This window comes from Podarcis raffonei, chromosome 9, assembly GCF_027172205.1.
Source record: "Podarcis raffonei isolate rPodRaf1 chromosome 9, rPodRaf1.pri, whole genome shotgun sequence".
Lineage (NCBI taxonomy): Eukaryota > Metazoa > Chordata > Lepidosauria > Squamata > Lacertidae > Podarcis > Podarcis raffonei.
This window is the reverse complement of record NC_070610.1, coordinates 5,281,697-5,298,108: the sequence shown is the minus strand read 5'-3', so window position 1 is coordinate 5,298,108 and position 16,412 is coordinate 5,281,697. Positions and strand designations below refer to the sequence as shown.

Here is a 16,412-nt window from a genome sequence, read left to right as displayed (position 1 = left end):
TAAGTAGAAGCAGGGTCTCCTTTTCATTCTGTGTGTGCATTTCAGACTTTCCAAGCGTTGCCTCGGAAAGCACCAATGAGAACATCCAAATTTAACTGTGGCTGGCTTGGAGAAAAGATTGGGAGGTTTTTTCCAGGCCACTGTTGTGTAGATCTATCCAAATAAAGCATGGGTTGGGAAGGATTTGTACCCACATCTTCTTGCAATTTAGCCAAAGGTATGTGAATGCCAGCATGTGTCTGACCCACAAATGTAAATATGCATTCCTCCCAAACTGCATGGGTTTGGATTCCTCCAGAATTGCAAAGTGGCTTACAGAAGAATATCTACGTATAGGCAGCACTTCTCAAAGTGTGGGCGGCAGACCACCAGTGGCCCATGAGTTTCATTCTATGGGACCGCGTCTCCTGGTATGCCCCGCGGAGGACCTTAAGGTCCACAAATGACAAACTTTGGAGGTCCCAGGTCTCAAGGTGGTTAGATTGGTCTCAACTAGGGCCAGGGCCTTTTTAGTACTGGCCCCGACTTGGTGGAACGCTCTGTCACAAGAGACCAGGGCCCTGTGGGACTTGACATCTTTCCGCAGGGCTTGCAAGACAGAGCTGTTCCTCCTGGCCTTTGGTTTGGACTCAGTCTGACCCTTATGTTTCCCTCCCCTTACCGTTTTGATCTATGGGCTACTAATAAAATGAGGCTGCATTTTAAATTGCATTTTAACCTGTATTTTAAATTGGGGTTTTTTTCCTATTATGCTTTTATTGTAATTTTACTGGTGTTTGCCACCCTGAGCCCGGCTCTGGCCGGGGAGGGCGGAGTATAAATAAAAATTATTATTATTATTATTATTATTATTATTATTATTATTATTATGGTCCATGATGGTGATTCTGCAGAGTGGTATAGCTACACATGAGAGAAGAGCAGTGTGTGTGTGTGTGTGTGTGTGTGTGTGTGTGTGTGTGAAAAGCAGCTGGCACAACTGCCGCGTGTGTGGGAAGAATTGTGATTACAGCACCTGCTCCGTTCTTATCCTGTGGGCCACCCAGCAGGTGAGCAGAACAAACTGGAAGTGGAAGCTGGTGGCAAGATGGTGGAAGCTCCAAGTGAGGGAAAGGAGCTCTTGAAAGGAGCAGAGAGTCAAAACATGTGGAAGAAGGAAGCCGTGAGAAAGACAGGAAGAAACTAAGAGCAAGTGCATGCAAAAGAAATGCTTTGGAATATTTCCTCATTTATTTCAGATAAACCAAATGACTTTTTGCTGATTGGAGGACATGCTGGTTTTTGCACGGCTAAAATCCGGTTTTCTACTAACTGGCAATAACAAAGTAAAGTTACTGAACGCTACATTCAAAGGCCTAGTTTGCACATTACATTAAATAGAGCTGAAAACAAACTGTAGTGTGAATGAGTTCTCACTCCACTCCTTTCTTGCTGGTTCTGCGCTGCCAGGAAGCAAATGACATCTGAACCCGCATTTGTGGTTTCCCCCAAGCAAACCACAAGACCAGATTCAGACATCAAAACCCAGACTTGAGTCCTGGTGGTGTGGCAGGGGTGAGCTGTGTGGCAGCACTGTGAACCGGTACAATGTGCATTCACGTGAAACCACCACTTGTTTTCAACTATGGTTTATATGACAGTGCTGGTCCACTTGTTTATAAGTTATTTAGAGGAGTAAGGAATATGATGGTTGAAATTGTTTCTACTCAGTGAAATATCTACACAAACAAATCACAGATAAATCAGAATTGTGAAAAGTAGGAGAGGTTTGGAATAAATATTTAGAGAGACCAATTATTTTCTTGCTATGTTTATATACTGCCTTGTGCCAATGAATCCAAGCTACAATCCAAGCTTCCCTGATTACAACAGGGAAAAGAGGATATGAAAACTTTAAACTAAATCCTGACAGGGAGACAGACAATAGTACTGACAGCAGGGAAACACCTGGTAATGGGGATAATAGCTTCACTGATGCACCAGAAACTGAGATGGTACTCCAAAAACCTACTAAAGAGCAAGAAACTACAAGAAGGAAGCCACCGGAGGGAATGATTAATGGTTTCAGTTGTCTCTATACTAATATTCACATTAAAAATCACAGTTACAGTAAAGTCAAAAGAAAGAACAAATAAGGCAATTATACAATCAAAACAAATCACTTTAAAACAAAGCACACAATAGTCAATTAGGACAGAGAGCAAATAAGAAAGGTTTCTCAGAGCCCACTGTGCAATGTAGAAGTCCACATATTTGAAAGATCCGGGAAAATAAAAAGTTATTTGCCTGACACCGAAAAAACAGGCGAGCCCCTCTGGAGATAGCATTCCTCAATCTGAAACGCCCCTTTCTCACACAGCCACCTGCTGTACCTCATTTGGGGAGACGGGACATTTGGAGAAGAACCTGGCACGGTGGTCTCAAGGCTATTTATCCACAGTTATAACCCAGCATTTTCTATTTTGCATTATTTTCAAACATAATCTGCTCTATCTGTTAATGGCCCATGTGGGATCTATACATGTACGAGAGAGTGAAAGATATGCCAAATGAAATCCATGACTAAATGTAGGTTTTAAATCTTGGTCTGATTCCTTTAATCAGGCACCGCCACCTCCCTCTCGGGCCCCCAGTGCAGCCATTTTGTGCCTTGTGCCCTCAACATTTTCACCAAGTTCCCAATGTGCCCTTGTGGGCCAAGGCGGTAGCCAAGCACCATGTGAAAACAAATGAAGCTGGCAGACAGACTCACAGAACAGAGTTGCTGGAGAATGAGGAGGAAAGGGAGCTTGAAATCATAAGGAGAGTATTGCAGAGGATCCAGAAACCTACCACAGAAAACAGAAGTTGAGCTGAAAAGTCATGGAACTTTGAAGTGTCAGGCATAGCTCTAATGGCTTTAGCCCAAACGTAGCAGAGTTTTCCTGCACAGCAAAGAAGCTAGTTGAGGTGGAAATGACTAGTCAGCTAGACTCAGAATAACTATTTACAGGATTTATTAAAAAGGAAAAATAAAACCAGCAGAGTTTCTGCATACAAAACAAAGCAAAATAAATCCTTTCTTTCTCTCTCTCTCTCTTAACCATACACAGCACTCCTACTCCTAACACATCCAACACCACACTGTCCTAGCAATCCCTAGATAACAAAGTTGAGTGCTGGTCGTTAACCAATCAGAGTAAGTAGTTTCTAGGTCAAGCTGACCTTGGCTTTCTGCCAAGAGTAAATTGACACTGCCTTGAGTTAATTTTGTGAAGCCAGAATCTGTAAGTTTCCCATGAGAACCAATTAACAGAAACTCAACACCCCCTCACAGATTCTGCTGGACAATTAACATCAAATACACCTATGTAGGAGATTATTTTTCCAGCAAACCTAAACCCTTGCACATTCGTTTGTTCTTTACCTTTGCCAATGGTTTAGTTAACACATCTGCTACATTTTCTTCACTTGATACATAAGTACAGGTGATTACATTGTCTTGTACACAGCAACGCACATTTTGGTATTTTACAGAGATATGTTTGGAACGTGATTTGAAACCCTCTGTTTTACTTAAGGTTATACAAGCTTGATTATCAATGTGAACTTGTACTGGTTCTCCACAATTTACATTTAAATCTGCTAACAAATGCTTGAAATAAATCACCTCGTTGCACAATTCACTCAACGCGGCGTACTCTGATTCCGTTGATGACACACTTACAACGTCTTGCTTGCGTGACCGCCAGCTGATTAAAGCTCCACCGACCATTATGACTAGTCCTGTGACAGATTTTCTATCTGGCAAATTTCCCCAGTCACTATCACAGTAGCAACTCAACATTTCATCCTCTGAAGAATTTAATTGTAACATATAGCCAATTGTCTGTTTGAGGTATCTCAGAACTTGTTTTACCCCTTTCCAGGCATTTAGTGTGGGTTTTGAGACCAATCTACTTAATATGCCTACTGCATAGCTAATATCAGGTCTGGACCACTGTGCTAGATACAATAAACTTCCAATTACAGAATGATATACATCAGGATGTTCAAATTCAGGACTCTCGTCTGTATGAAGTGTTTTTATGAAACCTGGATCCATAGGCACCACTGCCCCTTTGCAATCCTGCATCCTGTATGTAGTCAGTAGTTGTTTAACTTTGTTCTGCTGACTAATTAGGCAGCTGCCATCTTGGGCCCAGCACACTTCCAATCCTAGATATGTCCTAACCGGGCCTAAGTCTTTCACTTTGAACTTACTGGACAATTGCTTGGCAAACCTTTTAGTTTGTTTATCTGTTTTGCAAGCATACAATACATCATCTACATAAATCAGACAAAACTCTTGATCACTGCCTGTACCACGTACATAAACACAATTGTCAGCTGTACTCTGCTTGAAACCAAATGACACTAAGGTCTCATGGAAACATTTGTTCCAAGATCTTGCAGCCTGTTTAAGACCATATAGAGCTTTGTTTAATTTCAACACTCTATTGGAACCTGTCTCATAACCAGGCGGTTCGGCTAGATACAGGTCTTCTGATATTGATGCATGTAAATATGCAGTCTGGATATCAAAATGGTTTAACAGGAGTTTTCTCTTTGCTCCAAGCGTTAGAATCAGCCTTACACTGTCCCCCTTAGCAGTAGGGGAAAAAGTCTCGTCATAATCTTTTCCAGGCCTCTGAGAGTATCCTTGAGCCACTAAACGAGCTTTGTATTTGTACTCTCCTGTCACCAGAGGTTTAAGTTTGTACACCCACCTGCAGCCTACAATCTTTGCCCCCTCAGGCGCTGCTACTGGTGTAAAAACCTTGTGCTCATTCAGAGAGGACATCTCTTCCTCCATTGCCTGCTTCCAGAGCTCTGCCTCCTCTTTTGGTAACTTTAACACCTCCTGAAAACTCTTGGGTTCTGCAATCACACTAAACACATTTGCAGTATCTGGAGAAAAACGCACCGGAGGCACTCCTTTGTTTTGTCTTTTAGATCTTCTGGGAGAAAATTTTTCTTCTGACCCACTTTCCTCCTCAGAACTATGACCTCTCTTTTGTTGCTTAGCAACTGGTCTCTGGCTAATTCCACTTTCTTGAGAGCTCTTATCTGAACTTTCCTCCCCCTCAGACTCTGATTCTCTATGTTTACCTTCAGAGTCATGAAGCTCCTGGGAAGGTTCAAACCAAACCTCAGTATTGGCATGTAGTCTCTCCCAGCCACTATGTTCACAAAAATCGGCATTCCTGGAGATCACAATGCCATTTGTCCCTTCAGCAAAGCGGAAACCTTTTCCCAGCTCCTGGTAACCCACAAACACTAACTGTTTGGTCTTAGGATCTCCCTTCTTCCTCATTTGTTTTGGAATTAACACCCAGGCTTTTGATCCAAACACATGCAAATGGTCAATTTTGGGTTTTTTCTGAAACAATTTAAAGTACGGGGTTGTACCTATTGTTTGATGAAAGAGCCTATTTTGGAGATAACACGCGGTGAGCATGCTCTCCCCCCAATAAGACATGGGCAAATCAGCATCATCAAGCATGGCAAACATCATGTCTTGTAAAGATCTGTTTTTTCGCTCTGCAACGCCATTCTCCTCTGGGGAAAAAGCGTTCGTTTTTCTATGCCCAATGCCACGCTTTTGTAACCAATCTCTAAAAGCATTTGACATAAATTCGCCACCTCTGTCCGTCTGAATCCTTCTGAGTTTAGTGGACAGAAATCTTTCCACAGATGCCACCCAGCCTTTAAACTTTGTGAACACGTCACCCTTATTCTTCATGGGAAAAACCCAAGAATAACGTGTGGCGTCATCCACAATTGTTAGTGAAAAACGCGATCCACCCCTGCTTACAGCAAATGGACCAATTACGTCCATGTGAACCAGCTGTAGCGGTGACTCACTAACTCTGTCACTTCTGGGGTAAGAGACTCTGTGGGTTTTAACCTTTTTACAAATATTACAATCAAGGTACTTGTTACAACTCTTTAAATCACCCCCATCAGCCAATTCAGACATTTTTAGTACACTTTTCCAGCAAGCATGCCCCATTTTCCTATGCAATAAGTGCACACAGTTGTCATGTATAGCTTTGTTATTCACTGCAGGCTGAGATTTACTGACTACTGCTGCAACTTGAGATCCTGCTTTAAGCCAAAACAAGCCTCCCTCTGACTTAGCAGTGCCTAAAATCTCACCAGCCTTCTTAATAATGCAACTGTCTCCTTCAAAATACACTTTAAACCCAGCTTTTAGCAAACAATCTACAGACATCAGATTGCTCCTTAATGAAGGCACATAAAGTACATTTTGCAGGCATTCACGAAGACAAGGAACAAAAACTGTACCCCCCGAAATCACTTCGGAAGTACTTCCGTCTGCTAGAGCCACCTGGCTGCGCTGTGCTGAGTTCTTGGAAACAAACAATTCATCTGAATTTACGATGTGCCGAGACGCTCCTGAATCGACCACCCAGACCGCTTGCTTCTCATCAGCAATCTTGACCTCGGCGGTCACCAGCTGAGCCGACTGTTTTTGTTTGAAGAACTTCTTTTTCCGCTGCTGCTGCTGCTGCTGATCTCGTCTCTGCTCCTGCACCGGCAACTGAGACTTGACCAACTCAGGACATTGTCGTTTTAGATGCGCTGAAGACCCACATTGGAAACAACGCCTAACAGCAAACGCAGACTCCTCACCGGCACGCTGCTCTTGCTTCACCCCTGGCACGGCATGAGAACTCCTTCCAAACCGCCCGCCTGTAGAAGCCTCTGCAGCCAACGACCTTTCTTGCCTCTTCTGCCACTCTTCAATCAAACGCCCAGTAACGTAACTGATTGATAAATCACGCTCCTGTATGCCTTCTATTTTTTTTTTTTTTTATAAATTTTTTTATTGCTTTTTTCCAGAATCTAAATCCATCATCAATAACACAACAAAAGCGGTTTTACAGAAAGAAAAAGAAATTAAACAAGAAAAAATTCATTTTTCGAAGTCTTTTTTTTTTTTTTTTTCATCATCCACTGGACTTCCCCATCTCCTCCATCCCTGCATTCTTTATAATAAATATAAACAGCAAATTAATACCTTGTTTCCTGTGTTTTTGTATTTTCATCTAATTATTCACTCTGAAATTAAAACTTTTCTCAATCATTAACTTTGTTTCTATCAACTCCGAATTTCAATACTGAAGCATATTTACCTCAAACCTTAGCAAATTTTTAACATTCATATATCTTATAATGTTTTTGTAAATAGTCCTTAAATTTTTTCCAATCCTCTTCCGCAGCCTCTTCTCCCAGGTCTCGGATTCTGCCAGTCATTTCGGCTAGTTGCATATAGTCCATCAGTTGTGTGTGCCATTCTTCCAGTGTGGGTAGCTCCTGTGCCTTCCAGTATTTAGCTATGAGAATTCTTGCTGCAGTCGTTGCATATAGAAAGAAGGTTCTGTCTTTCTTAGGTATCCTCTGGCCCACAATGCCCAAGAGGAAGGCCTCTGGTTTCTTCTGAAAGGTATACTTAAATACCTTTTTCAACTCGTTATAAATCATTTCCCAGAAGGCCTTCACCCTCGGGCATGTCCACCAGAGGTGGTAAAAAGTTCCTTCAGCCTCCTTACATTTCCAACATTTATTATCAGACAAATGGTATATCTTTGCAAGTTTGACTGGGGTCATGTACCACCTGTACATCATTTTCATAATATTTTCCTTTAAGGCACTACATGCCGTAAATTTCATACCGGTGGTCCATAACCTTTCCCAGTCCTCAAACATAATGTTGTATCCAATATCTTGTGCCCATTTTATCATGGCTGATTTGACTGTCTCATCTTGAGTATTCCATTTAAGCAGCAAGTTGTACATTCTTGAAAGCACTTTCGTCTTAGGTTCAAGTAATTCTAGTTCTAATTTTGATTTTTCCACCTGGAAACCAATTTTTTTATCTTTTTTAAAGATCTCTAAAATTTGGGCATAGTGAAACCAGTCTCGCACCTTCCCTTTCAATTTTTCAAAGCTCTGCAACCTCCAAGTGTCACCCACTCTTTCTATTATTTCACAGTATTTTGCCCAGCCACCCCCCATATTAAGTATTTTTGTGGCTTTAGCCTCCATCGGTGATAACCACCTCGGAGTCTTGTTTTCAAATAAGTCCTTGTATTTAGTCCAGACAGAAAACAGAGATTTCCTTACAATATGGTTTTTAAACAACTTATGAGACTTTACCTTGTCGTACCACAAATATGCATGCCACCCAAAAGCATTGTTGAACCCTTCCAGATCTAGGACATCAGTGTTTTCTAGCAAAAACCAATCTTTCAGCCAGCAGAGGGATGCAGCTTCATAATACAACCTTAAGTCCGGCAGGGCAAAACCCCCTCTTTCCTTTGCATCTGTTAATATTTTAAATTTTATTCGGGGCTTTTTGCCCTGCCAGACAAACTTCATAATGTCCCTCTGCCACTTTCCAAAACATTCCACTCTGTCCACGATCTGTAGGGTCTGGAACAGAAACAGCATTTTTGGCAATACATTCATCTTTACTGCTACAATTCTTCCCAACAAGGAAAGTTTCAATCTTGACCAGATTTCTAGATCCTTTTTAATTTCAGACCAACATTTTTCATAATTATCTTTAAACAGATTCAAATTTTTCCCAGTCAAGTTGACCCCCAGGTATTTCACTTTATTAACAACGTTTAGTTCTGTTTCCTTCTGAAACCCATCTATTTCTAAAGGTGTCAAGTTTTTTGCCAAAACCTTAGTTTTTTGTTTGTTTAACTTGAATCCCGCCACCCGACCAAACTCAGAAATTAATTCCAATACTCTTTTTGTGCTGGACACCGGCTCCTGTAATGTCAAAACCAAGTCATCTGCAAAGGCCTTCAGTTTATATTGTTTTCCTCCGACCTGTATTCCTTCCACCTGCTGATCCTTCCTGATCAAATTTAGCAAAACCTCAAGGACAGAAATAAATAGCAAGGGTGATAGGGGGCACCCCTGTCGTGTTCCTTTTTCAATTTTAAACTCTTCTGTCACCACATTGTTTACTATCAATTTAGCCTTTTGTTCTGAATATATTGCATCTATGCCATTTTGGAACGCCCTTCCCACTCCCATCCCTTCCAAATTCTTCTTCATAAATTTCCAAGATATATTGTCAAAGGCCTTCTCCGCGTCTATAAATATCAAAACTGCTTTTGTATTCAAATTTGTCTGTAGAAGTTCCAGAACGTCAACAATGTTCCTAGTATTATCTGACAAATGCCTGCCAGGGAGAAAGCCTGCTTGGTCTTTATGAATAACTCCATTTAAGACTTTTTTCAATCTATTTGCCAAAATGTCAGCAAAAATCTTGTAATCCACGTTTAGGAGTGAGATGGGACGGTAGTTCTTAAGTTGAGTCTTTTCAGATTCCAATTTTGGTATCAAAGTGATGAATGCCTCTTTCCACGATTCTGGTGCCCCCTTCCCTTCCATAATTTGATTACATACCTCCATCAATGGCTGAGTCAGGTATTCCTTCAATATCTTATAGTATTTGGAGGTAAGTCCATCTGGGCCCGGGGATTTGCCTAGTTGCATGTTCTGAATGGCATTTTCGATTTCCTGTTGGGTTATTTTATAATTCAGGTCAGTTTGTTTGTCTTGTGTTAGTTTTTGTAGGCCATAGCTTTTTAAAAATTTATTTATTTCAGTCTCCACTTGGGGTCCTTGGGAAAACAATTTTTTAAAATATCTCTGGAAACACTTTCTAATTTCCTCTGGTTTCTGAATACATTCTCCTTCAACCTCTAGATTGGTAACAAAGTTCAGTTTTTGTCTCTTTTTCAGCTGCCATGATAGCAGCTTCCCACATTTATTTGCCGATTCAAATGATCTTTGTTTCATCTGTTTGATTTTCCATTCAACTTCTTGATTTATCAGTTTTGCATATTGTGCTTGATGGAATTTTATTTCTCTCAAAACTTCTTTTGATTTTGGATTTAGTCTCAACTTTTTCTCTCCGTCTTTTATCCTTTCCAAGATCTTGTCCTTTTTACCGTTCCAGAGTTTTTTCTTAATAGAATTCTGCTGTATCAGAAACCCTCTCATAACAGCTTTGCTTGCGTCCCAGATTGTTTTTTTTTCCACCGAAGTGTTCAAATTTAGTTCAAAGTAGTCTTTCATCGTCTTTTGGGCCTTCTTCACTATCTCCTGGTCTCTAAACAATGCATCATTCATTCTCCATCTGAAGGATCCAGCTGGTGTAAGTCTCAAGTCCATTTTCAAGGGGTTATGGTCGGAGCAAGTTTTAGGGCAGATCTCTACTTTTTTGGTCTTGGGTGCCAGTCCTCTAGATATCCAGATTTGGTCGATTCTTGTCCAGGATAGGTGGGCCTCAGAAAAGAATGTTCCCTCTCTACCTAGGGGGTTCTTTGTCCTCCAGATATCAATCAAGTCCATATTGTCTGTGAGTTCAAAAAAAGTCTTTGGTAGTCTGCCATCTTTAGTCACATTTTGATTTTGTGGCTTATCCATGTGTGTGGAGACAACCCCATTCATATCTCCCATCAGAATGATGTTATTATAGTCCATATGGTCCAGCATTGTCTCATGCAGCTTCCCATAAAATTCAGATTTCCCCTCATTTGGTGCATAAATTCCAATTATCAAAAATTTTTCTCCTTGTGATTGTATTTCGATCGCCAAAATTCTTCCTTGTTCATCTTTGAACACAAATTTTGGTGCTAGGCTCTCCTTTGCATATATCACGACTCCCCTTTTCTTTTCTTTAGCTGATGAAATAAATTCTTGGCCTAGTCGCTTGTTTATTAGCACTCTTCTGTGGAGCCTAGTCACATGGGTTTCCTGGAGACAAATGACGTCTAGTTGTTCTTTCCTCAAAGTGTGAAAAATCCTTTTCCTTTTTTCAGGGGAATTTGCCCCATGGATATTCCAACTAAAAAGCTGCAGAGACATCCTGGATCAGCTTGTTAGCCGATGGGGTTGTCTCCCTTCTCGTCTATGTCTGGAGGTGGATCTTTTGTACCAGGCGTGGGGGGTGGCCAGGTACCTGCTGTCCCTTTTCGAAGGTCCTCCCCGTGATCGTTTAGGAATTTTTCTTGCTCTTCTGCTGTTCTGATTCTCACCTTCTTCCCTTTCAAATTAAAAGATAATCCTTGGGGGAATTCCCACCTGTAAGGGATTGTGTTGTTTCTTAATAATCTTGCCAGATCCTTGTATGTAGTTCTTAAGTCCAACAATTGTTTTGGTATGTCTCTGAAGATTTCTGCTGTCTTTCCCTGTATCACCAATGGGTTTTTAAAATGTAGGCCAAGTATGTTGTCTTTTTCTTGCTTGTATCTCAATATGATCAAGCAATCCCTTGGTTTATCTTTCTTGGCCACTCTTCCCAATCTAAAAGCGGTGACGATTTTGAAGTCTTTCTCTTCTGCCAAACCCCAGAACTTGGATATTTCTGCAGTCAAAAAGCCAGTCAAATCTTCCTTTTCTAGTTCTGGAATATTTCTAATCCTAAGATTACTTTCCCGGTTTTTCAGCTCCGCCATAGACAGATAGGCCTGTTGTTCAGTGACCTGTCTACTCAGTGGTCTTACTTCCCCTCTTAATTCCTCAATCCTTTTTTTGTTTTGGTCTGCTTTCGTGTTTGCGTCCTCAGCTAATTTTCGGTTCTCTGATATAGTCTTTTCAAAATTTCCTATCGCCTGTGTGTTTTGAGCAACTTGGTCTGTCAACTTATTAATCGTTGCTGTAACCTGGTCAAATTTAGCCGCTTGTTCATCAGCTTTCTTATTTAATGCTGCCAGTTGATCCAATATTTCTTTAGAAATAGGGTCTAATCCTCCTGCAGCCATATCCTCCAAAACTGGCTGTTTAAATTGTCCTTCTTGCAGACCTGTCACAATTGGAACAGATGATCTACGTGGCTGCACAGGCAAAGTTGATTGCAATAGTTCAGTTTGTTTTGCTTTCTTGGCAGCCCTTGTTTTTCCTGCCACACTCATTCCACAACTGTCTAGGTTTCAAGGTCAAATTGTAAATCCCATGGGAAAAGCAATCATCCAGGCAAAAAGATTTCCAAAACAACCAGCAGTTCTCAGAGGTTTATATTTCCACAATCCAGCAGGGGGAGCTCCCCAAAAGTTTCCACCATTTAATTCCCAAATATGGTAAAATCCAAAATAAGGGGGGGAAACCCTCTAAATTCACTTTAAACTGCAGATGATAAAGGTTCTTTGCGAAGGTGTGAACAACAGTTCCTTTTTTGTAACTGCAAAGTAGCCCAATGTAACTTTATGTCTCTATACACAGTTGCCACAGTCTGATGTTACTTTGTATCCAGGCAGCCCGTGAGCTGGGGCTTATAACTTTATAATCCACAAAATATAGAGAGGTATAGCACAGTCTCACAATCAAATCCAAACTTGCAGGGTAAGTTCCAACTTCTTTTAAACTCCTTTCAACGCTTCCGCTTTAAAAAAACTTTGCTCAGTACTTTAAACAGGGACGGAAGACTGACTTCCTTTTTAGCGTCTCCCGCTTTCAGCCGAAATTCCAATTTGATGTCCAAATAAAGCCTCAAATTTCTTACTCACGAGTTTGTTGTTTCCAATCAAATGTTCAAAGAAGAAAGGTCAGCGCTCATCAGCAGCAGCCGCGCGGCTTCGCTTCCGCGGAAAGAGCGATGGATTCACAGCACCGCTACCCCCTCCACGTTCCGGAGCCCCTTACGGGGTCCCTTCTGCGTATCCGAGGTCGCTCCTGGTGCCCGCCGAATCCCACGGCCACGGGCTCACTCTACCCGTGGTTTTCCTAAACGGGTCGTCGCTGTGCCGCAGCGCACGACCCTTTTCCGCGGAGCCCCTCTTCAACAACTGAAGAGGACCGCCATTGCTGTTTCGCGCCGCCTCCGGAAGTCCTCCTGTATGCCTTCTAGAGACAAAACTAAATTATCCCAGCTTTCCGGGAGAGAACTCAAAATAATAGCCACCTTCTCCTGCTGGTCTAACGCACAGTCTCTTTCCTGTAGCGCAGCAAACTTTAACTGTAAACTGTGTAGGTGTTCCTGCATTGTAACCCCAGGCTGTAACATTGCCTTGTACAATGCCTTGCGAATGAACAGCTTGGAAACCGCTGTCTCACGCACATGGAGTTCTTTAAGTGCTTGCCACACATCTCTAGCTGTCTTGATTCCCCTCACATACGGCAACTGGGAATCTTCCAGCCCCAAGACAATTGTGGCCCTTGCTCTTTGGTCTTTATCGAGGTCCTCATCATCAGGCTTCGCAGGAAACTTACTCACCACTTGCCAGAGACGATCCCTCTGCAGCACTGCCTGCATGCGTTCCGACCACAGCAAGTAATTGGAGTCATTCAGACGCTCAAAAGCCATCTGAACTGGTTGTGAGGCCATCTTGAGAGCGATGTCCCTGGAACCCGGAACCAGCTACTCACGACCACCGAGAGAGAAAACAGGAACCACAGCACCCAGCACTCACACGCTGCAGCTGTTGTCCTTGTGTCCGCTGCGTCACCAGCTCACCACAGTCAGGAACCAGCCAGTGTCCATCTGCTGCACCAACAGGAACAACAACTTCTGGAACTACTGGAACCAACACCGTTGATGCTGACACCACCGCAACTCAGGCTGGCAGCACGATACCCATAACCTCATGGAACTTTGAAGTGTCAGGCATAGCTCTAATGGCTTTAGCCCAAACGTAGCAGAGTTTTCCTGCACAGCAAAGAAGCTAGTTGAGGTGGAAATGACTAGTCAGCTAGACTCAGAATAACTATTTACAGGATTTATTAAAAAGGAAAAATAAAACCAGCAGAGTTTCTGCATACAAAACAAAGCAAAATAAATCCTTTCTTTCTCTCTCTCTCTCTTAACCATACACAGCACTCCTACTCCTAACACATCCAACACCACACTGTCCTAGCAATCCCTAGATAACAAAGTTGAGTGCTGGTCGTTAACCAATCAGAGTAAGTAGTTTCTAGGTCAAGCTGACCTTGGCTTTCTGCCAAGAGTAAATTGACACTGCCTTGAGTTAATTGTGTGAAGCCAGAATCTGTAAGTTTCCCATGAGAACCAATTAACAGAAACTCAACAAAAAGATCCATTGTCAATAGGCTAGGAGGGCTGGAGAGAAACTGTTTAACTCCTACGCCCTGGCTTAAGCAGGGAAAAGGATTGTTTTGTTTTACCATGGTATTTTCATACCCTAGTTGCTCTTATGGGTAATTACAAAAATGGTTTTGAAATCTGGGTGGGCTGGGAGGGGTTGTCTATAAATTATAATTGTTTGCTGGTCATAACCATTATTTTAACAAAATAATAAGCACATTTCTTATTGGTTTAAACCTGGTCTGACGCCTTGATTTTCACCCTTCTTTATCATTACAATGAGCTGCCTGAGATTGTAGTAAGATACTTAGGTCATCAGGCTGTTTAGTGGAGTTAGCCAAGAAACAAAGACTTATTCTTGATGATGCAATGAGGACCATGGGAGGGGTTAAGTTAGCTGGTTTGCTTGCCTCCTTTTCCTGCTGCAGACCATGGCCTCATACCCTTGCTTCCACCTAACAAGGCCATGTACAACATGATGAACCAGCAACATTTTAAAACAATTTTAAAAACAGTTTACAGTACATAAAGTGGCAGATGGGGATACATGAACGAATAAATAAGATTTCAAAATGCCTACCAAAACAACAAAGCTCAAGAGATGGTGAAAACCCATTAAAGGAGTCACTGGATGGATCTCCTGGGGTGGATCCACTCTTGAGCTTAAGGGATGGGCAGGTTCCTACCCCATAAATGATGTAAGTTAAAAAGACCCACTAGACTGGAGAGCAAGAACACACTGCTGCCATCACCTCCCATATCCTGCCTGTGCTACCACATTTGGCATGCCTGGAGCTCTGCCACCCACTCACCTGAACATAACAGGCACCAGATTCTGATGTTGGGGTGTTCTCCAGGACTCTGTCTCCATTAGGGCTGCCATGCATCTGGACATTAACGGGATTTCAAAGGCAGAATTGACATCCAGGGAGAATTTCCCAAAGGCGGCGCTTTGTCCTGGATCTTAGGCAAGTCAATCGAAGAATCGTGTTGCTCCACACCTTAGGGGTTTGTCTTAAAAAGGCTCAACAACTTTTAGGTTTTCCTTAAAAAGAACTCAACAATTTTAGGGTGTCCTGGTTTTTACTTTTTGAAATATGGCAACCCTAGACTCTCAATGCTGAGTTTCTCTGCACCTATTGCAAAATTGGCAAGGCCATGAAGCTGGTAGCCCTCTAGTTAGTCATTTTGTCCGTCTGCATAGGACAGTCTGTACATTGCCAGTCCTGCCAGGTGTACCTGCTGCAGAACTGCCTGTGGATGAGAGAGGCACAGAGAGAGAAGGCTGCAGCATTTTGGGAGGTGGAGAAACCCAGTACAAACATATATCACAATTCCATCCTATGCAATCTCACACATTTCTATTTTCATTGTGAAATTACATTTCCTACATTTCTGAAATTACATTGTGACCCTTTCTTTGCATGTTTTGTTTGACACAACATCCAGTCTGAAACAGAGTTCGAAAAAGCTTGCCGACTATTTTGAAACTATTTTGGTTGGTCCTTAAAAAGATCTTACGCTGTTTGATTTTTTAAAAAATAAATTGTAATGGAGCAATGCAGCTGAAAAACATACATAAACAGCCCAATTTACAAAGCCTTATTTTTCTGGCCTTTTTCATTGCAAAGTCATAATTATCTCTTACGTTTTTTAGGGCACAGGCCTGGATCTTTGGTGGAAAAACAATCAGATAGTGTAGCAGCTTAAATCTTCTAGCTACAGTAGTGCTCTTAACAATATCACCAGAGTGGAGTCACATGATATATCTGGCAGCCTTTTCCTTAACTTACCACCATCAGTCTTTACACTGAACCCATTTTCATTCTGGATGCTTTTAAAAATCTACTTTCCTATTTAGTCAATTACCTGAAAGGCCTTGTCTGTTTTGAAAAGGTGACGGATTTATTTGTGTCCTGCAGCTTCTTTCTGTTCCCTCGCTCTCTCCAGCTGCCCAGTCTGATTTGTATTACAGCCAGACAGGGCCGTATGCTATGTATGTGTGTCTGCTAGACATTTACTTGCAAATATCTGGGGCCTCTAAATCCGACCGGCAGCCCTGGCTCCCGCTGCCCTAGGGGGCAATTATGGTGCTTTGTGTCACCCACAAGCTGTCCCTTCCTGCCTGTGCATCAGCCATAAGGCACTCTGGGACTGGTAGTTCTTCACAGAGTATGTCACATAGTCAATAAGGCCTGCACCAGCAGTTGGTGTTTCCAGGAGACTGGAGAAGAAACTGACCATCATAGCCCCCCCTCTGCCACCCCAAATTTGCCTTTTGCTGCCATCAGCCTCCTCT

General features: G+C 42.1%; 1 protein-coding gene across 2 annotated transcripts in view; it reads right to left on the bottom strand.

Annotated features, from left to right (window-relative positions):
* MSANTD1 (Myb/SANT DNA binding domain containing 1) overlaps positions 1-16,198 on the bottom strand; it is a 31,208-nt gene extending 15,010 nt beyond the window's left edge. Inside the window, exons 1-2 of one of the 2 annotated variants that reach the window (XM_053403380.1) lie at positions 15,983-16,197; positions 14,926-15,367 (exon numbers count right to left, since the gene is read on the bottom strand). The gene's annotated coding sequence lies outside the window, so the exon portion shown is untranslated. Of the gene's footprint in view, positions 1-14,925; positions 15,368-15,982 lie in introns of both variants that reach the window. The other variant, XM_053403384.1, reaches the window with a different exon arrangement.
* Positions 16,199-16,412: the final 214 nt, after the last annotated feature.